This window comes from Aotus nancymaae, unplaced genomic scaffold (assembly GCF_030222135.1).
Source record: "Aotus nancymaae isolate 86718 unplaced genomic scaffold, 86718_ANA_hifiasm-v0.15.2.pri h1tg000004l, whole genome shotgun sequence".
In the NCBI taxonomy this organism is placed as follows: Eukaryota; Metazoa; Chordata; class Mammalia; order Primates; family Aotidae; genus Aotus; species Aotus nancymaae.
The window spans coordinates 69736611-69756428 of record NW_026988415.1 but is presented as its reverse complement, the minus strand read 5'-3'; the positions used below and the strand labels follow the sequence as shown (position 1 = coordinate 69756428).

General features: G+C 40.4%; 1 protein-coding gene and 1 pseudogene across 3 annotated transcripts in view; both read left to right on the top strand.

The window, feature by feature from the left end:
• Positions 1 to 19818, top strand: part of CHIC1 (cysteine rich hydrophobic domain 1) — a 160589-nt gene that overhangs the window by 129215 nt on the left and 11556 nt on the right. The gene's annotated exons all lie outside the window — the stretch shown is intronic.
• Positions 14608 to 16486, top strand: LOC105732929 (X-ray repair cross-complementing protein 6-like; annotated as a pseudogene).

The window sequence follows — 19818 nt, the reverse complement described above, 5'->3', positions numbered from 1 at the left end:
TTCCTCTCTGAGTTGTTTGTTCTCGTTAACATTTCATCAAACATTTTTTCAAGGTTCTTAGTTTCTTTGCATTGGATTAGAACATGTTCTTTTAGCTCACAGAAGTTTCTTATTACTCACCTTCTGAAGCCTGTTTCTTTCAATTCATCCCACTCATTCTCCATCCAACCTTGTTCCCTTGCTGGTGAGGAGTTGTGATCCGTTGTAGGAGGAGAGGTGTTCTTGTTTGAGGTGTTTTCATCCTTTTTGCACTGGATTCTTCCCATCTTTATGGATTTATCAACCTGTCGTCTTTGTAGTTGTTGACTTTCAGATTGGGTCTCTGAGTGGATGTCCAGTTTGTTGATGGTGAAGTTATTTCTTTCTGTTTCTTAGTTTTCCTTCTAACATTCAGGCCCCTCTGCTGTAGGACTGCTGAGGTCCACTCCAGGCCCTGCTTGCTTGGGGATCACCTGCAGTGGCTGCAGAACATTAAGGGTTGCTGCCAGTTTCTTCTTCTGCTATCTTTATCCCAGATGGATACCTGCCAGATGCCATTCTGACCTCTCCTTTATGAGGTGACTCTTTGGATATATGGGGGTTGGTGAGCTGCTTGAGGAGACGATCTGTCCTTTATAGGAGCTCAAGTGCTGAGCTGTGATCTATGTTGTTCATTCAGAGCTGCTGGGCAGGTACATTTATATTTGCTGCAGCAGAACTCATAAACGCCTTTTTTCCCCCCAGGTTCTCTGTCCCGGGGAGTTAGGGCTTTATTCATAAGTTTCTGTCGTGCCGCTGCCTTTTTTCTGGGCTGCCCTGCCCAGAGAGGACGCAGCCTAGTCATTGTCTGCCTGCAGAGGCTTTGCTGAGCTGCTGTGTCCTCCACCTAGCTGCCATGTGAACTTCCCTGCAGTCCTGTTTATAGGGATATAGTTAGACCTGCCTCAGCAATGGCGGCCCACCTCTGTAATGGCGGACTCTTTCTGTAATGACAGTCTGCCTGGGCAATGGTGGGCTGCCTCAGCAGCGGCGGACTACCTCTGTAGTGGTGGACTGCCTTCGTAATGGCGGACCCCCCTCCCCCAGAGAGCTGGACCATCCCAGGTTCAGCTGTGCTTGCTGTGAAGCTCTCACTCCAGAGCGTTTCAGATTGCTCTTTTCTTGTGGAGGTGGGACCAGTCAAGCCTGATCACCTGGCTCCCTGCCTCATATCCCCCCTTTTTTTTTTTCGGTTGAACAGGTGACTCTGTCTCCCAGGTGTTCCAGTCGCCTGTTGAAAAGGCACCGGGATCTCTGTGATTTCTCATCTGGCCACCCACTGCACCAGCTGAAATAGCCACTCTGAGATTTGTGGTGCTTTTTTGCTCAGGAATCTCCTGGCCTGGCTCCCTGTTTCAGTCCCCTTTTTTATCAGTTGATTGGGTGACTCTGTCTCCCAGGAGCTCCAATCGCCAGCTAAAACAGCACCTGGACCCATGTATTTTGTGCAGAGACCTGCTGCACTGGCCAAAACAGCTGTGCCGGCCAATACAGCTGCGCCGGCCAAAACAGCTGCACTGGCAACCCATGGGGCTGCTCCACCTGGGAATATCCTGGTCTGTGGTCAATAAAAATCCATCTGTAAATGCGGCATCCACTCACCCTCCATGCTTTCGCTGGGAGCTGCAATCCAATTAGCTGCTCCTAATCGGCCTTCTTGGATCCGTCTGATGAGCATTTTTTCATGTTTGTTGGCCTCACATATGTCTTCTTTTGAAAAGTGTCTGTTGATATCCTTTGCCCACTTTTGAATGTGTTTGTTTTTTTCTTGTAAATCTGTTTTAGTTCTTTGTAGATTTTGGGTATAAGTCCTTTGTCAGATGGGTAGATTGCAAAAATTTTTTCCCATTCTGTTGGTTGCTGGTTCACTCTAATGATTGTTTCTTTTTCTGTGCAGAAGCTCTGGAGTTTAAGTAGATCCCATTTGTCTATTTTGGCTTTTGTTGCCAGTGCTTTTGGTGTTTTAGTCATGAAGTCCTTGCCTATGCCTATATCCCAAATGGTTTCGCCTAGGTTTTCTTCTAAGGTTTTTATGGTGTTAGGTCTTATGTTTAAATCTTTAATCCATCTGGAGTTAATTTTAGTGTAAGGTGTCAGGAAGGGGTCCAGTTTCTGCTTTCTGTGTACTGCTAGCCAGTTTTCCCAACACCATTTGTTAAACAGGGAATCCTTTCCCTATTGCTTGTTTTTGTCAGGTTTGTCAAAGATCAGATGGTTGCAGATGTGTGGCATTGCCTCCTAGGCCTCTGTTCTGTTCCATTGGTCTATATCTCTGTTTTGGTACCAGTACCATGCTGTTTTGATTACTGTAGCCTTGTAGTATAGTTTGAAGTCAGGTAGCTTGATGCCTCAAGCTTTTTCTTCTTTTTGCTTAGAATTGCGTTGGCTATGCAGGCTTTGTTTTAATTCCATATGAAGTTTAAGGTGTTTTTTTCCAGTTCTGTGAAGAAGGTCATTGGTAGCTTGATGGGGATAGCATTGAATCTGTAAATTACTTTGGGCACTTTGGCCATTTTCACTATATTGATTCTTCCTAACCATGAACATGTAATGTTTCTCCATCTGTTTGTGTCCTCTCTTATTTCGTTGAGCAGTGGTTTGTAGTTCTCCTTGAAGAGGTCCTTTACATTCCTTGTTAGTTGTATTTCTTGGTATTTTATTTTCTTTGTAGCAATTGTGAATGGCACTTCATTCTTGATTTGGCTCTCTTTAAGTCTGTTATTGGTGTATAGGAATGCTTGTGATTTTTGCACATTTATTTTGTATCCTGAGACTTTGCTGAAGTTGCTTAACAGTTTCAGGAGATTTTGGGCTGAGATGATGGGGTCTTCTAGATATACAATCATGTCGTCTGCAAATAGAGACAATTTGACTTTCTCCTTTCCTAATTGAATACCCTTTATTTCTTTTCCTTTCCTGATTGTTCTGGCTAGACCTTCCAATACTATATTTAATAGGAGTGGTGAGAGAGGGCATCCTTGTCTGGTGCCAGATTTCAAAGGGAATGCTTCCAGTATTTGCCCATTCAGGATGATATTGGCTGTGGGTTTGTCGTTAATCGCTTTTATTATTTTGAGATATATGCAATCGATACCTAATTTATTGAGAGTTTTTAGCATAAAGGACTGTTGAATTTTGTTTAAGAACTTCTCTGCATCTATTGAGATAATCATGTGGTTTTTGTCTTTGGTTCTGTTTATGTGGTGAATTACGTTTATAGACTTGCATATGTTGAACCAGACTTGCATCCCAGGGATGAAGCTTACTTGATCATGATGGATAAGCTTTTTCATGTGCTGTTGCAATCAGTTTGCCAGTATTTTACTGAAGATTTTTGCTTCTATGTTCATCATGGATATTGGCTTGAATTTTTCTTTTGTTGTTGAGTTTCTGCCGGATTTTTCTTCTGGTTTAAGTTCAAGGGTACATGTTGAAAATTTACAGATTTGTTACATAGGTAAATGTGCACCACGGTGGTTTGCTGCATAGGTCATTCCATCACCTAGGTATTAAGCCCAGCATCCATTAGATATTATTTCTGATGCTCTCCATTCTCACCTCCCACCCTCTGACAGACCCCAGTGTGTTGTTCCCCACTGTGTGTCCATGCGTTCTCATCATTCAGCACCAACTCATGAGTGAGAACGTGGGTATTTGGTTTTCTCTTCCTGCATTATTTGCTGAGGATAATGGCCTCCAGCTTTACTCATGTCCCTGCAAAGGACATGATCTCATTTCTTTTCTTGGCTGCATAATATTCCATGGTACATGTATACTACATTATCAAGTCTATCCTTTGTGGGCGTTTCTGTTGATTCCATTGATTCTGTTGATTCTGTCTTTGCTATTGTGAATAGTGCTGTGATTAACATATGCATGCTTATATCTTTATAATAGAACAATTTATATTCTTTTGGGTTTATTCCCACTAATGAAATGGCTAGGTCAAATGATATTTCTGCCTCTAGGTATTTGAAGAATTGCCTCACTGTCTTTCATAATAGTTAAACTAATTTACACTCCCACCAACAATGCAAAAATCCTTTCATTTTCTCCACAACCTCACCAACATCTGTTTTGTTGTTGTTGTTGTTGTTTACTTTTTAATCATAGGCATTCTGACTGGTGTGAGATACTATCTCATTGTGGTTTTGATTTGCATTACTCTAATGATCAGTGATATTGAGCATTTTTTTGTGGTTGTTTTTTTGGTGCATGTGTCTGTATTTGAGAGGTGTCTGTTTGTGTCTTTTGCCCAATTTTTATTGGGATTGTTTTTCTCTTGTAAATTGGTTTAAGGTCCTTATAGATGCTGGATATTAGACCTTTGTCAGATGGATTGATTGCAAAAATAATTTATCCTATTTTGTAGATTGTCTATTCACCCTAATAATAGTATCTTTTGCTGTGTAGGAGCTCTTTAATTAGATCCCATTTGTCAATTTTTGCTTTTGCTGCAATAGCTTTTGGCATCTTCATCATAAAATCTTTGTTCATGTCTATGTCCTGAATAGTGTTGCCTAGATTTTCTTATAGGGATTTTATAATTTTGAGTTTTATTTTTAAGTCTTTAAACAATCTTGAGGTGATTTTTGTATATGTTGTAAGGAAGAGATCCAGTTTCAATTTTTTGCTTATGACTGCCCAGTTCTTCCAGCACCATTTATTAAATGTGGAATCCTTTCCCCATTGCTTGTTTTTCTTAGGTTTGTCAAAGATCTGTTGGTTGCAGATGTATAGTCTTATTTCTGGGTTCTCTATTCTGTTCTATTTGTCTATGTGTCTGTTCTTGTAGTAATACCATGCTGTTTTTGATTACTGTAGCCTTGTAGTATGGTTCAGAGTCACGTAACGTGATACCTCCAGCTTTATTATTTTTGGTTAGAATTGCCTTGGCTATCCCAGCTCTTCTTTTTGTTGTGTATGAATTTTAAAATAGGGTTTTTTTTTCTAGTTCTGTGAAGAATGTCAGAGGTAGGTTAATGGAAATAGCATTGAATTCATAAATTGCTTTGGGCAGTGTGTTTATTTTCACAATATTGATTCTTCCTATCCATGAGCATGGAATGTTTTTCTGCTTGTTTGTGACATTTCTGATTTATTTGAGCAGTGGTTTGTAGCTCTCCTTGAAGAGGTCCTTTAATTCCCTTGTAAGCTGTATTCCTAGGAATTTTATATTCTTTTTGTTGCAATTTTGAATGGGAGTTCATAAATGATTTGGCTCTTGGCTTGCCTGTTCTTGGTGTATAGGAATACCAGTGATTTTTGCACATTGATTTTTGTATCTTTTGACTTTTCTGAAGTACCTTATTAGCTTAAGAATTTTTGGGGCTGAGACGCTGGGGTGTTCTACATATAGAATCAGGTCAACTACAAATGAAGATAGTTTAACTTCCTCTCTTCCTATTTAAATATGCTTTATTTCTTTTTCTTGCCTAATTTTCTAGTCAGAACTTCTAATACTATGTTAAATAGGAATGGTGAGAGGGCATTCTTGTGTTGTGCCAATTTTCAAGGAGAATGCTTCCAGCTTTTTCTCATTCAGTATGATATTGGTTGTAGGTTTCTCATTTATGACTCTTATTTTGAGGTCTATTCCTTCAATATTTAAGTTATTGAGAGTTTTTAACATGAAAGGATGTTGAATTTTATTGAAGACCTTTTTGCATCTATTGAGATAATCATGGTTTTTGTCTTCTGTTTATGTGATGAATCATGTTTTTTTATTTGTGTATGTTGAACCAACCTTGTATTTCGGGGAGAAAACTTGATCATGGTGGATACACTTTTTGATGTGCTGCTGGTTTTGGATTGCCAGTATTTTGTTGAGGATTTTTGCATCGATGTCATCAAGGATATTGGCCTGAAGTTTTTCTTTCTTGTTGTATCTCTGCCATTTTTGGATATCAGGATTATGCTGACTTCATAGAATAAACTAGGGAGAAGTCCCTCCTTTTCAATTTATTGGAATAGTTTCAGTAGGAATGGTACCAGCTCTTCTTTGCATCTCTGGTAGAAATCTGCTGTGAATCCTGGTCCTAGAATTTTTTTCATTGGTAGGCTATTTATTACTACCTCAATTTTAAAACTCATTATTGGTCTATTCGGGGATTCACTTTCTTCCTGGTTCAGCCCTGGGAGTGGGGTGTGTGCCCAGGAAATCATCTATTTCTTCTATATTTTTTTCTTTACGTATATAGAGGTGTTTATAGTGTTATCTGATGGTTGGTTGTATTTCTGTGGGGTCAGTGGTGTTATTCTCCTTATCGTTTCTGATTGTGTTTATTTAATAATCTCTTTTCTTCTTTGTTTGTCTAGATAGCACTCTATTTTGTTACTGTTTTCAAAAACCCAGACCCTGGATTTGTTTTCTAAACTTTTTTTTTGTCTCTCTCTTTTTTTTTGCATTATATATATATATATTTTTATTACATTGAGGATTTGAGGTACATGTGAAGAACATGTAAGATTGTTGCATAGCTACACACATGGCAGTGTGGTTTGCTGCCTTCCTCCCCATCACCTATATCTGGCATTTCTCCCCATGTTATCCCTCCCCAACTCCCCAACTCCTGCTGTCCCTTCCCTAGTTCCCTCCAACAGACCCCAGTGTGTGATGCTCCCCTCCCTGTGTCTGCATGTTCTCATTGTTCAACACCCACCTATGAGTGGGAACATGCGATGTTTGATTTTCTGTTCTTGTGTCAGTTTTCTGAGAATGATGATTTCCAGGTTCATCCATGTCCCTACAAAGGACAGAAACTCATCTTTTATGCTGCATAGTATTCCATGGTGTATATGTGCCACATTCTCCCTGTCTAGTCTATCATTGATGGGCATTTGGGTTGGTTCCAGGTCTTTGCTATTGTAAACAGTGCTGCAATGAACATTCGTGTGCATGTGTTCTTATAATAGAATGATTTATAATACTTTGGATATATACCCAGTAATTATTGCTGGGTCAAATGGAATTTCTATTTCTAGGCCCTTGAGGAATTGCCACACTGTCTTCCACAATGGTTGAACTAATTTACACTCCCACCAACAGTGTAAAAGTGTTCCTATTTCTCCACATCCTCTCCAGCATCTGTTGTCTCCAGATTTTTTAATGATCGCCATTCTAACTGGTGTGAGATGGTATCTCAATGTAGTTTTGATTTGCATTTCTCTAATGATCAGTGACGATGAGCGTTTTTTCATATGTTTGTTGCCCTCATATATGCCTTCTTTTATAAAGTGTCTGTTCATATCCTTCACCCACATTTGAATGGGCTTGTTTGTTTATTTCTTGTAAATCCGTTTTAGTTCTTTGTAGATTCCGGATATTAGCCCTTTGTCAGATGGGTAGATTGCAAAAAAAATTTTTTCCCATTCTGTTGGTTGCCAATTCACTCTAATGACTGTTTGTTTTCTTTGCAGAAGCTGTGGAGTTTGATTAGGTCCCATTTGTGTATTTTGGCTTTTGTTGCCAATGCTTTGATTCTATCTTTATTATTGTTATTATTATTATTATTTAATTATTACACTTTAAGTTCTGGGGTACATGTGCAGAACATGCATGTTTGTTACATAAGTATACATTTGTCATGGTGATTTGCTGCATCCATTGCCCCATCATCTACATTAGGTATTTCTTCTAATGCTATACCTCCACTTTCCCCCCACCCACTGCTATCCTTCCCTTAGCATCCCATGCCCTGAGAGTCCTCATTGTGATGTTCCCCTCCCTGTGTCCATGTGTTCTCATTTTTCAACACACACTTATGAGTAAGAACATGCAGTGTTTGGTTTTCTTTTCCCATTTTGCTGAGAATGGTTTTCAGCTTTATACATGCCCATGTAAAGGACATGAACTCATCCTTTTTTATGGCTGCATAGTATTCCATGGTATATATGTGCCACACTTTTTTAAATCCAGTCTATCACTGATGGACATTTGGGTTGGTTCCAAGTCTTTGCTATTGTGGACAGTGCCTCAGTAAACATACTTGTGCATGTGTCTTTATAATAGAATGATTTGTAATCCTTTGAGTATATACCCAATAATGGGATTGCTGGGTCAAATGGTATTTCTAGTTCTAGATTCTTGAGGAATCACCACACTGTCTCCACAATTGTTGAATGAATTTATGTTTTCACCAAGAGTAAAAGCATTTCTATTTCTCTACATCCTCTCCAGCATCTTGTCTCCTCATTTTTTAATGATTATAGTTCTAACTGGTGTGAGATGGTATCACAATGTGGTTTTGATTTGCATTTCTCTAATGACCAGTGATGATGAGCTTTTTTTCATGTTTTCTTGGCTGCATAAATGTCTTCTTTTGAGAAGTGTCTGTTCATATCCTTTGCCCACTTTTTGATATGTTGTTTCTTTTTTTTTCTTATAAATTTATTTAAATTCTTTGTAGATTCTGGATGTTAGCCTTTTGTCAGATACGGAGATTGCAAAAAAATATTTTCCCATTCTATTGGTTGCCAGTTCACTCTAATGATAGTTTCTTTTGCTGTGCAGAAGCTCTTTAGTTTAATTACATCTCATTTGTCTATTTTGGCTTTTGTTGCCATTGCTTTTGGAGTCTTAGTCGTGAAGTTCTTGACCATGCCTATGTCCTGAATGGTATTGGCCTAGGTTTTCTTCTAGAGTTTTTATGGTTTTATGTCTTTCATTAAAATTTTTACTCCATCTTCAGTTAATTTTTGTATAAGGTGTAAGGAAGGGGTTTAGTTTCAGCTTTCTGCATATGGCTAGCCAGTTTTTCCAACATCATTTATTAAATAGGGAATTCTTTCCCAATTGCTTGTTTTTTTCAGGTTTGTCAAAGATCAGATGGTTGTAGATATGTGGCATTAATTCTGAGACCTCTGTTCTGTTCCCTTGGTCTATATATCTGTTTTGATAACAGTACTATGCTGTTATGGTTACTGTAGCCTTGTAGTATAGTTTGAAGTCTGGTGGTGTGATTCCTCCAGCTTTGTTTTTTTTTTTTCTTTTTTCTTTTTGGTTTTGTTTTTGTTGTTTTGTTTTGTTTCTGTTTAGAATTGTCCTTGCTATGTGGGCTCTTTTGATTCCATATGAAATTTAAGATATTTTTCCAATTCTGTGAAGAAAGTCAATGGTGGCTTGATGGGGATAGCATTGAATCTGTAAATTATTTTGGGCAGTATGGCCATTTTCACGATATTGATTCTTCCTAACCATGAACATAGACTGTTTCTCCATCTGTTTGTGTCCTCTCTTATTTCATTGAGCAGTGGTTTGTAGTTCTCCTTGAAGAGGTCCTTCACATCCCTTGTTAGTTGTATTCTGAAGTATTTTAATCTCTTTGTAACAATTGTGAATGGGAGTTCACTTGCGATTTGACTCTCTCTTTGTCTGTTACTGGTGTATAGGAATGCTTATGATTTTTGCACATTGATTTTGTATCCTGAAACTGCTGAAGTTGCTTATCAGCTTAAGGAGATTTTGGGTTGAGATGATGGGGTCTTCTAAATATACAAACATGTCTGCAAATAGAGACATTTGACTTCCTCTTTTCCTAATTCAATGCCACTTATTTCTTTTTCTTGTCTGATTACTCTGGCCAGAACTTCCTAATACTATTTTGAATAGGAGTGGTGAGAGAGGGCATTCTTGTCTTCTGCTGGTTTTCAAATGGAATGCTTTCAGTTTTTGGCCATTCAGTGTGATACTGGCTGTGGGTTTGTCATAAATAGCTCTTATTTTTTTGAGATACATTCCATTGATACCTAGTTTTTGAGGGTTCTTAGCATAAAGGTCTATTGAATTTGGTTGATGGCCTTCTCTGCATCTCTTGAGATAAGCATGTAGTTTTTGTCTTTGGTTCTGTTTATGTGATGGATTATGTTTATAGACTTGTGTATGTAGAAACAACCTTACATCCCAGGGATGAAGCTGACTTGATCATGATAGATAAGCTTTTTGATGTGCTGGTGAATTTGGTTTGCCAGTATTTTATTCAGGTTTTTCACATCAATGTTCTTCATGTATATTGGCCTGAAACTTTCTTTTTCAGTTGTGTCTCTGCCAGATTTTGGTATTAGGATGATGCTGGTCTCATAAAATGAGTTACGGAGGATTCCCTCTGTTTCTGTTGTTTGGAATAGTTTCAGAGGGAATGGTACCAGCTCCTCTTTGTACCTTTGATAGAATTCATCTGTCAACCTGTCTGTTGCTAGACTTTTTTTTGTTGGTAGGTTTTTAATTACTACCTCAGTTTCAGAATATTTTATTGGTCTATTGAGGGATTGGACTTCTTCCTGTTTTAGTCTTGGGAGTGTGTAAGTGTCTAGGAATGTATGCATTTCTTCTAGGTTTACTGGTTTATTTGCATAGAGGTGTTTATAGCATTCTCTGGTAGTTTGTATTTTTGTGGGATCAGTGGTGATGTCCCCTTTATCATTTTTATTTCATCTATTTGATTCTTCTCTCTAGTCTTTGTTAGTCTGGCTAGTGATCTGTCTATTTTGTTGATCTTTTTAAAAATACAGCTCCTGGATTCATTGATTTTTTTGAAGTGTTTTTTTGTGTCTCTATCTCCTTCAGTTCTGCTTTGATCTTATTTCTTATCTTCTGCTAGCTTTTGAATTTGTTTGATCTTGCTTCTCTCGTTCTTTTAATTGTCACATTAGGCTGTCAACTTTAGATCTTTCCTCATTTCTCTTGTGGGCATTTAGTACTATAAATTTCTCTCTACACACTGCTTTAAATGTGTGCCAGAAATTCTGGTGTGTTGTTTCTTTCTTCTCATTGTTTTCAAAAAACATCTTTATTTCTGCCTTCATTTCATTGTTTATCCAGTAGTCATTCAGGAGCAGGTTGTTCAGCTTCCATGTAGTTATGTGGTTTTCTGTGAGTTTCTTAATCCTGAGTTCTAATTTGTTTGCACTGAGGTCTGAGGGACGGTTTGTTATGATTTCTATATGTCTGAATTTGCTGAGGAGTGTTATACTTCCAATTATGTGGTCAATTTTAGAATAGGTGTGATTTGGTGCTGAGAAGAATGTATATTCTGTGGATTTGGGGTGGAGAATTCTGTAGATGTCTGTTAGATCTGCTTGGTCCAGATCTGAGTTTACATCCTGGATATCATTGCTAATTTTCTTTCTTGTTGTTCTGTCTTATATTAACAGTGGGCTCTTAAAGTCTCCCACCATTATTTTGTGGGAGTCCAAGTCTCTTTGTAGGTCATTAAGAACTTGCTTTATGTATCTGGGTGCTCCTGTATTGGGTGCATATATATTTAGGATAGTTAGCTCTTGTTTCATTGATCCTTTTGCCATTATGTAATGCCCTTCTTTGTCTCTTTTAATATTTGTTTAAAGTCTGTTTTGTCAGAGACTAGGATTGTGACCCCTGCCTTTTTTTTTCTTTCCATTTGCTCAGTAAATCTTTCTCCATCCCTTTATTTTGATCCTATGTGTGTCTTTGCACGTGAGATGGGTCTCCTGAATACAGCACACCAATGGGTCTTGACTCTTTATCCAATTTGCCAGTCTGTATCTTTTCATTGGGGCATTTAGCCCATTTACATTTAAGGTTAATATTATGGGTGAATTTGATCCCACCATGTTTATGCTAGCTGGTTGTTTTGCCCATTAGTTGATGCAGTTTCTTTGTAGTGTTGATGGTCTTTTCAATTTGGTATGTTTTTGCAGCAACTGGTTCTGGTTGTTTCCTTCCATGTTTTGGGCTTTCTTCAGGAGCTTTTATAAGACAGGCCTGGTGGTGACAAAATCTCTCAGCATTTGTTGTCCAAAAAGGACTTTATTTCTCCTTTGCTTATGAAGCTTAGTTTGTCTCGATATGAAATTATGGGTTGAAAATTCTTTTCTTTTAGGATGTTGAATATTGACCCCACTCTCTTCTGGCTTGTAGGCTCTCTGCTGAGAGATTGGCTGTGAGTCAGATAGGCTTCCCTTTGTTGGTAACCTGACCTTTCTCTCTGGCTGCCCTTAGCATATTTTTCTTTATTTCAACCCTGGTGAATCTGACAATTATGTGTCTTGCAGTTGCTCTTCTCGAGGAGTATCTTTATGGTGTTCTCTTTATTTCCTGAATTTGAATGTTGGCCTGCCTTGCTAAGTTGGGAAAGTTCTCCTGGATAATATCCTAAAGAGTGTTTTTCAACTTGATTTCATTCTCCCCATCACTTTTGGGTACACCAATCAAACATAGATTTGGTATTCTCACATAATCCCATATTTCTTGGAGGATTTGTTCATTTTTTTTTCACTCTTTTCTCTATAATCTTGCCTTGTCACTTTATTTCATTGAGTTAATTTTCAATCTCCGATATTCTTTCTTCCGCTTGATCAATTTGGCTATTGCAACTTGTGTATGCTTAACGCATTTCTCATGCTGTGTTTTTCAGCCCCATCAAGTCATTTATGTTCTTCTCTACACTGGTTATTTTAGTTAGCATTTTGTCTAACCTTTTTTCAAGTTTCTTAGCTTCCTTGCATCGAGTCAGAACATGCTCCTTTAGCTTAAATAAGTTTCTTATTACCCACCTTCTGAAGCCTGCTTCTGTCGTTTCGTCAAACTCATTATCCATCTAGTTTTGTTCCCTTATTGCTGAGGAGTTGTAATCCCTTGGAGGAGAAGAGGTGTTTTGGTTTTTGGAGTTGTTAGCCTTTTTTTATTTTACTGGTTTCTTCCCATCTTTGTGGATTTATCAACTTTGGGTCTTTGAAGTTGGTGACCTTTGGATGGGGTCTCTGAGTGGACGTCCTTTCTGTTGATGTTGAAACTATTTCTCTTTCATAGTTTTTCTTCTAACTGTCAGGTCCCTCTGCTGCAGGTCTGCTGGAGTTTGCTGGAGGTCCACTCCAGACTCTGCTTGCCTGAGCATCACCAGTAGGGGCTGCAGAACAGCAAAGGTTGCTGCCTATTTCTTCCTCTGCTAACTTCATCTCAGAAGGGTACCCGCCAGATGCCAGCCAGAGCTTTCATGTATGATGTGTTTGTCAGCCCCTACTAGGAGGTGTCTCCCAGTCAGGATACACAGGAGTCATGGAGCCACTTGATGAAGCAGTCTTTCTTTTATCAGAACTCAAGTGCTGTGCTGGGAGATCTGTTGCTCCCTTCAGAGCTGCAGGGCAGGGATGTTTTAAGTCTGCTGAAGCTGTACCCACAACGACCCCTTTCCCAGGTGTTCTGTCCTAGGAAGTTGGGACTTATTTATAAGCCCCTCATGGGCTGCTGCCTTTTTTCAGAGATACCCTGCCCAGCATGGAGGGAGTCTAGTGACACAATCTGCCTGCAGTGGCCTTGCTGAGCTGCTGTTGGCTCTGCCTAGTTGCTGTGCAAACTTTCTGGCACCTTTGTTTACACAGACAAGGTTAAAACCACCTACTGGAGCCTCAGCAATGCTGTACATCCCTCCCCACACTGAGCTCTAAAATCCCAGGTGGAGCTCAGACTGCTGTGCTAGCTGCAAGAATTTCAAGCCAATGGATCTTATCTTGCTGGTCTTCATGGGGGTGGGAACCTCCAAGCCAGGTTACTTGCTTCTCTGGCTTCAGCCCCCTTTTTTAGGGGAATGAGCAGTTTTGTCTCACTGGCATTCCAGGCACCACTGGGGTATGGTAGAAAAAAAACTGCTTCGGCTAGCTCAATGTCTTCCCAAATAGCCACCCAGTTTTATGCTGGAAAGCTGAGGAACTGGTGGTGTAGGCACCAGAGGGAATCTCCTGGTCTTTGGGTTGTAAAGACTGTGGGGAAAGTGCAGTGTCTGAGCCAGAGTGCTGGGAACAGTTCCTAATGGCTTCCCTTGGCTAGGAGAGGGAGTTCCCTGGCCCCTTGCATTTCTAGAGTGAGGTGGCACCCCACCCTGCCCTCCTCGGCTCACCCTCCTTGGGCTGCACCCACTGCCTAACCAGTCCCAATGAGATGAACCAGGTACCTCAGTTGGAAATGCGGAGATTACCTGTCTTCTGTTTCACTCTTACTAGTAGCTGCATACCAGAGCTGTTCCTATTCAGCGATTTTTCCAGAAATCTTGTATCTCTGTCTCTTTCATTTCCACTCTGATATTGAATATTTCTTGTCTGCTACAAAATTTGGCATTTGTTTGTTCTTGGTTCTCTAGTTCTTTTAGTTGTGATGTTAGGTTGCTAACTTGAGGTCTTTCTAGCTTTTTGATGTGTACATTTAGTGCTATAAATTTCCCTCTTAACACTGCTTTAGCTGCATCCCAGGGATTCTGGTACATTTTATCTTTGTTCTCATTTGTTTAAAGAATTTCTTGATTTCTACTTTAATTTCATTATGTACCAAAGAGTCATTTAGGAGAACATTTTTCAGTTTCTATGTAGTTGTGTGGTTGTATTTGGGAGTTTATTAAGTATTAACTTACACAATCACAAGACCCCACAATAGGCTGTCTGCAAGCTGAGGAGCAAGGAGAGACAGTCTGAATCCTGAAACTGAAGAACTTTGAGTCCAGTGTTCAAGGACAGGAAGCATCCAGTATGAGAGAAAGATGTAGGCCAGAGGCATTCTCGTCTTCTGGCCAAGTTGGTCACTTCCCTGCACCAGAGTGAGCAGTAGCCAACATGTCAGGGTGGGAGTCCTATTACAAAACTGAGGGCGATTAAGAAGCAGAATAACAAGAAGAGGAGAACTTTGAAGCAAGTGGAGACTACAAATATTCAGGAAGAGATAGTTTGATTTTTTTTGGTTGATGCCTCCAGGGCTATGTTTGAATCTCAAAGTGAAGATGAGTTAACTCCTTTTGACATGAGCATCCAGTGTATCCAAAGTGTGTACATCAGTAAGATCATAAGCAGTGATTGAGATCTCTTGGCAGTGGTGTTCTATAGTACTGAGAAAGACAAAAATTCAGTGAATTTTAAAAATATTTACATCTTACAGGAGTTGGATAATCTAGGTGCAAAACGAATTCTAGAGCTTGACCAGTTTAAGGGGCAGCAGGGACAAAAACGTTTCCAAGAGCTGATGGGCCATGGATCTGACTACTCACTCAGTGAAGTGCTGTGGATCTGTGCCAACCTCTTTATTGATGTCCAGTTCAAGATGAGTCATAAGAGGATCATGCTTTTCACCAATGAAGACAACCCCCACGGCAATGACAGTGCCAAAGCCAGCCAGATGAGGACCAAAGCCGGTGATCTCCGAGATACATCTTTCTTGACTTGATGCACCTGAAGAAACCTGGGGGCTTTGACATATCCTTATTCTACAGAGATATTATCAGCATAGCAGAGGATGAGGACCTCAGGGTTCACTTTGAGGAATCCAGCAAGCTAGAAGACCTGTTGCGGAAGGTTCGCGCCAAGGAGACCAGGAAGCGAGCACTTAGCAGGTTAAAGCTGAAGCTCAGCAAAGATAGAGTGATCTCTGTTGGCATTTATAATCTGGTCCAGAAGGCTCTCAAGCCTCCTCCAATAAAGCTCTATTGGGAAACAAATGAACCAGTCAAAACCAAGACCCGGACATTTAATACAAATACAGGTGGTTTGCTTCTGCCTAGCGATACCAAGAGGTCACAGATCTATGGGAGTCATCAGATTATACTGGAGAAAGAGGAAACAGAAGAGCTAAAACGATTTGATGATCCAGGTTTGATGCTCATGGGCTTCAAGCCCTTGGTAATGTTGAAGAAGCACCATTACCTGAGACCCTCCCTGTTCGTGTACCCAGAGGAGTCTCTGGTGATTGGGAGCTCAACCCTCTTCAGTGCTCTGCTCATCAAGTGTCTGGAGAAGGAGGTCACATCATTGTGCAGATACACACCCCGGAGGAACATCCCCTTATTTTGTGGCTTTGGTGCCACAGGATGAGGAGTTGGATGACCAGAAAATTCAGGTCACTCCTCCAGGCTTTCAGCTGGTCTTTTTACCATTTGCTGATGATAAAAGGAAGATGCCCTTTACTGAAAAAATCATGGGAACTCCAGATCAGGTGGACAAGATGAAGGCTATTGTTGAGAAGCTCCACTTCACATACAGAAGTGAAAGCTTTGAGAACCCTGTGCTGCAGCAGCACTTCAGGAACCTGGAGGCCTTGGCCTTGGATTTGATGGAGCCTGAACAAGCAGTGGACCTGACATTGCCCAAGGTTGAAGCAATGAATAAAAGACTGGGTTCCCTGGTGGATGAATTTAAGGAGCTTGTTTACCCACCAGATTACAATCCTGAAGGGAAAGTTACCAAGAGAAAACACGATAATGAAGGTTCCAGAAGCAAAAGGCCCAAGGTGGAGTATTCAGAAGAAGAGCTGAAGACCCACATCAGCAAGGACACACTGGGCAAGTTCACTGTGCCCATGCTGAAAGAGGCTTGCCGGGCATACGGGCTGAAGAGTGGGCTGAAGAAGCAGGAGCTGCTGGAAGCCCTCACCAAGCACTTCCAGGACTGACTGGAGGCCGCGCACCCAGCCGTCCTTCCACAGTGTGGCTAGGCTGCCTGGCCTTGTTCTCAACCAGTTAAAATGTGTTTCTCCTGAGCTAGAAAGAGTCTACCCGACAGAAGTCGGGGGACTTTATGTTTTTGAGGCTTTCTGTTGCCATGGTGATGGTGTAGCCCTCCCACTTTGCTGTTCCTTACTTTACTGCCTGAATAAAGAGCCCTAAGTTTGTACTAGAAAAAAAAAAATGTCGGCTAGAAGGCTAGGCCAGTTTCTCCTTTTCTCATTTTTCTGCCTGCTTTATATTCACTGGCAGCTGATTAGATTGTGCCTACCAGATTAAGTGTGGATCTCCCTTCCCCAGCCCACTGACTCAAATGCTAATTTCTTTTGGCAACACCCTCACAGGCACACCCAGGATCAATACTTTGTATCCTTCAGTCAAACCAAGTTGACACTCAGTATTAACCATCTTAGTGGTTCTGAGTGAATTTTTAAATCCTGTGTTCTAATTTTATTGTTCTGTGCTCTGACAGATTGTTACAATTTCTGGGTTTTTTTTTTTTTTTTTTTTTTTTTTTGCATTTGCTGAGGAGTGTTTTACTTCCAATTATGTGATCAATTTTAGAGTAAGTACCGTGTGGCAATGAGAAGAATATATATTGTATTGTTTGGGGGTGGAAAGTTCTTAGATATCTATCAGGTCCAGAGCTGAGTTTAAGTCCTGAATGTCTGTTAATCTTCTGTTTCAATGCTCTGTCTAATATTGTCAGCGTGGTGTTCAAGTCTTTCACTATTATTCTGTGGGAGTCTAAATCTTTTTGAAAGTCTCTAAAAACTTGCTTTATGAATCTGGGTGTTACTATGCTGGTTGCATATATATTTGGGTAGTTAGTTCTTCTTGTTGAGTTGAACCCTTTACCATTATGTAATGCCCTCTTTTGTCTTTTTTTTTTTTTTTTTTTTTGAGATGGAGTTTCACTCTTGTTGCCCAGGCTGGAGTGCAGTGGCATGATCTCAGCTCACCACAGCCTCCACCTCCTGGGTTCAAGCAATTCTGCTGCCTCAACCTCCTGAGTAGCTGGGATTACAGGCATGTGCCACCACACCCAGCTAATTTTTGTATTTTTTGTAGAGATGGGGTTTCTCCATGTTGGTCAGGCTGGTTGAACTCCTGGCCTCCCAAAGTGCTGTGATTACAGGCATGAGCCACTACACCGGGCCTCTTTTGTCCTTTTTTTATGTTTGTTGGTTTAAAGTCTCATTTTTCAGAAACTAGGATTCCAAACCCTGATTTGTCTGCTTTTCATTTGCTTGGTAAATTTTCCTCCATCCATTTATCTTGAGCCTATTTTTGTCTTTGCATGTAAGATGGGTATTTTGAAGACAGCATACCAATATGTCTTGGTTCTTTATCCAGCTTGTCATTTCATGTCTTTTAATTGGGGCATTTAACCATTTACATTTAAGGTTAGTGTTGTTATATGTGGATTTGATCTTTTTATCATGATACTAGCTGGTTATTTTGCAAACTTTTTTATGTGATTGCTTCATTATGTCACTGGTCTGTGGACTTAAGTGTGTTTTTATAGTGGCTGATAACAGTTTTTCCTTTCCACATTTAGTGCATCCTCCAGGAGTTCTTGCAGGGAAGGTCTGATGGTAACAAATTATCTCAGCATCTGCTTGTCTGAAAAGGATTTTATTTCTCTTTTGCATATGATGCTTAGTTTGGCCAGACATGAATTTTGGGGTTGGAAATTCTTTTCTCTAAGAATGTTGAATATTGGCCCCCTATTTCTTCCAGCTTGTAGGGTTTTTCACTGAGAGGACTATTCTTAGTCTGATGGGCTTCCCCTTGTATTTGACCTGGCCTTTCTCTTAAATTTTTTTTCTTTCATTTCGACCTTGGAGAATCTGATGATCATGCATTGGGGATGATCTCATGGAGTATCTTACTGGGTTTCTCTGCATTTCCTGAATTTGAATGTTGGCTTGTCCAGCTAGGTTGGGGAAGTTCTCTTGGATGATATCCTTAAGTATGTTTTCCAACTTGGTTTCATTCTCCCAGTCTCTTTCAGGTACCTCAATCAGTCATAGATTCAGTCTGTCTACATAATCCCATATTTCTCAGAGGTTTTGTTCATTCCTTTTCATTCTTTTATCTATTTTGTTGTCTGCCTGGCTTATTTCAGAAAGATAGTCTTCCAGCCCTGACATTCTTTCCTTTGCTTAGTCTATATTACCATTAATACTTTTGATTGTATTGTGAAGTTCTTGTAGTGTGTTTCTCAGGTCTAACAGCTCAGTTATTTTCCTCTCTAAACTGCCTATTTTGGCTGTCAGCTCTTGTATTGCTTTATCATGATTGTTAGCTTCTTTTCACTGGGTTACAACATGCTCCTTTAGCTCAGCGAAGTTTATGATTGCCCACATTCTGAAGCTTACTTCTGTCATTTCAGCTATCTCAGTCTCAGCCAAGTTCTGAGCCCTTGCTGGAGAGGTGTTGTGGTCATTTGGAGGAACAGGGGCACTCTGGATTTTTTAGTTTTTAGCGATTTTGTGTTCTTTCTCATCTTTGTGGGCTTATCTACCTTTGATCTTTGAGGTTGTTGACCTTTGGATGGAGTTTTTGTGTTTTTTTGTTGTTGTTTTCTCTTTGTTTTTCTTCTGACAGTCTGACCACTGTTCCATAGGGCTGCTGCAGTTTGCTGAGGGTCCGCTCTAGCCTCAGTTTTTCTCATACCTGGAGGTATCTCTAGTGAAGACTGCAAAACAGCAAAGATGGCAGTCACCCTATTCCACTGGAAGCTCCATTCCAGGGGAGTACTGACCTTTTGCCAGCTCAAACATGCCTGTAGGAGGTGACTGGAGACCTGTGTTTCATCATCTTTTCCAGTCAGGAGGAACAAGATCAGGCACCCACTTAAAAAAGCATTCTGGCTGCATTTTGGTAGAGCAGCTGTGCTGTATTGGTGATCCCTTCAGCCCCTATCAGTTAGGCTTTTCAATGCCCACAGGCTGGACCACCTGATAAGCCCAAACAGCCAAGGTGGCAGCCTGCCTTGCCCCTCAGGCATTCCATCCCAGGGAGAGGAAGTGGGGAGGGGTGGCCAGAGGTTCCAGCTGGGAGGACCCACCTCATGAGGAGTGGATCAGGGTCCCACTTAAAAAAGCAGTCTGGTCATGCCTCAACAGAACACCTTTGTCATAGTGGGGAACCACATTTGCCCTTGTGCACTTGGACTATCCAAATCTAGCAGGATGGAACAGCTGAGTGACTAACCAACCCAGGTGGTGGGCCTCCCCTCTCCTGGGCACTCCGTCCCAGGGAGAAATTAGAGCTCTTTCCCTAATATGTGCCAGCAGGCATGGCTGAAGGGTCCTGCTGGGAGATTTTGTCCATTGAG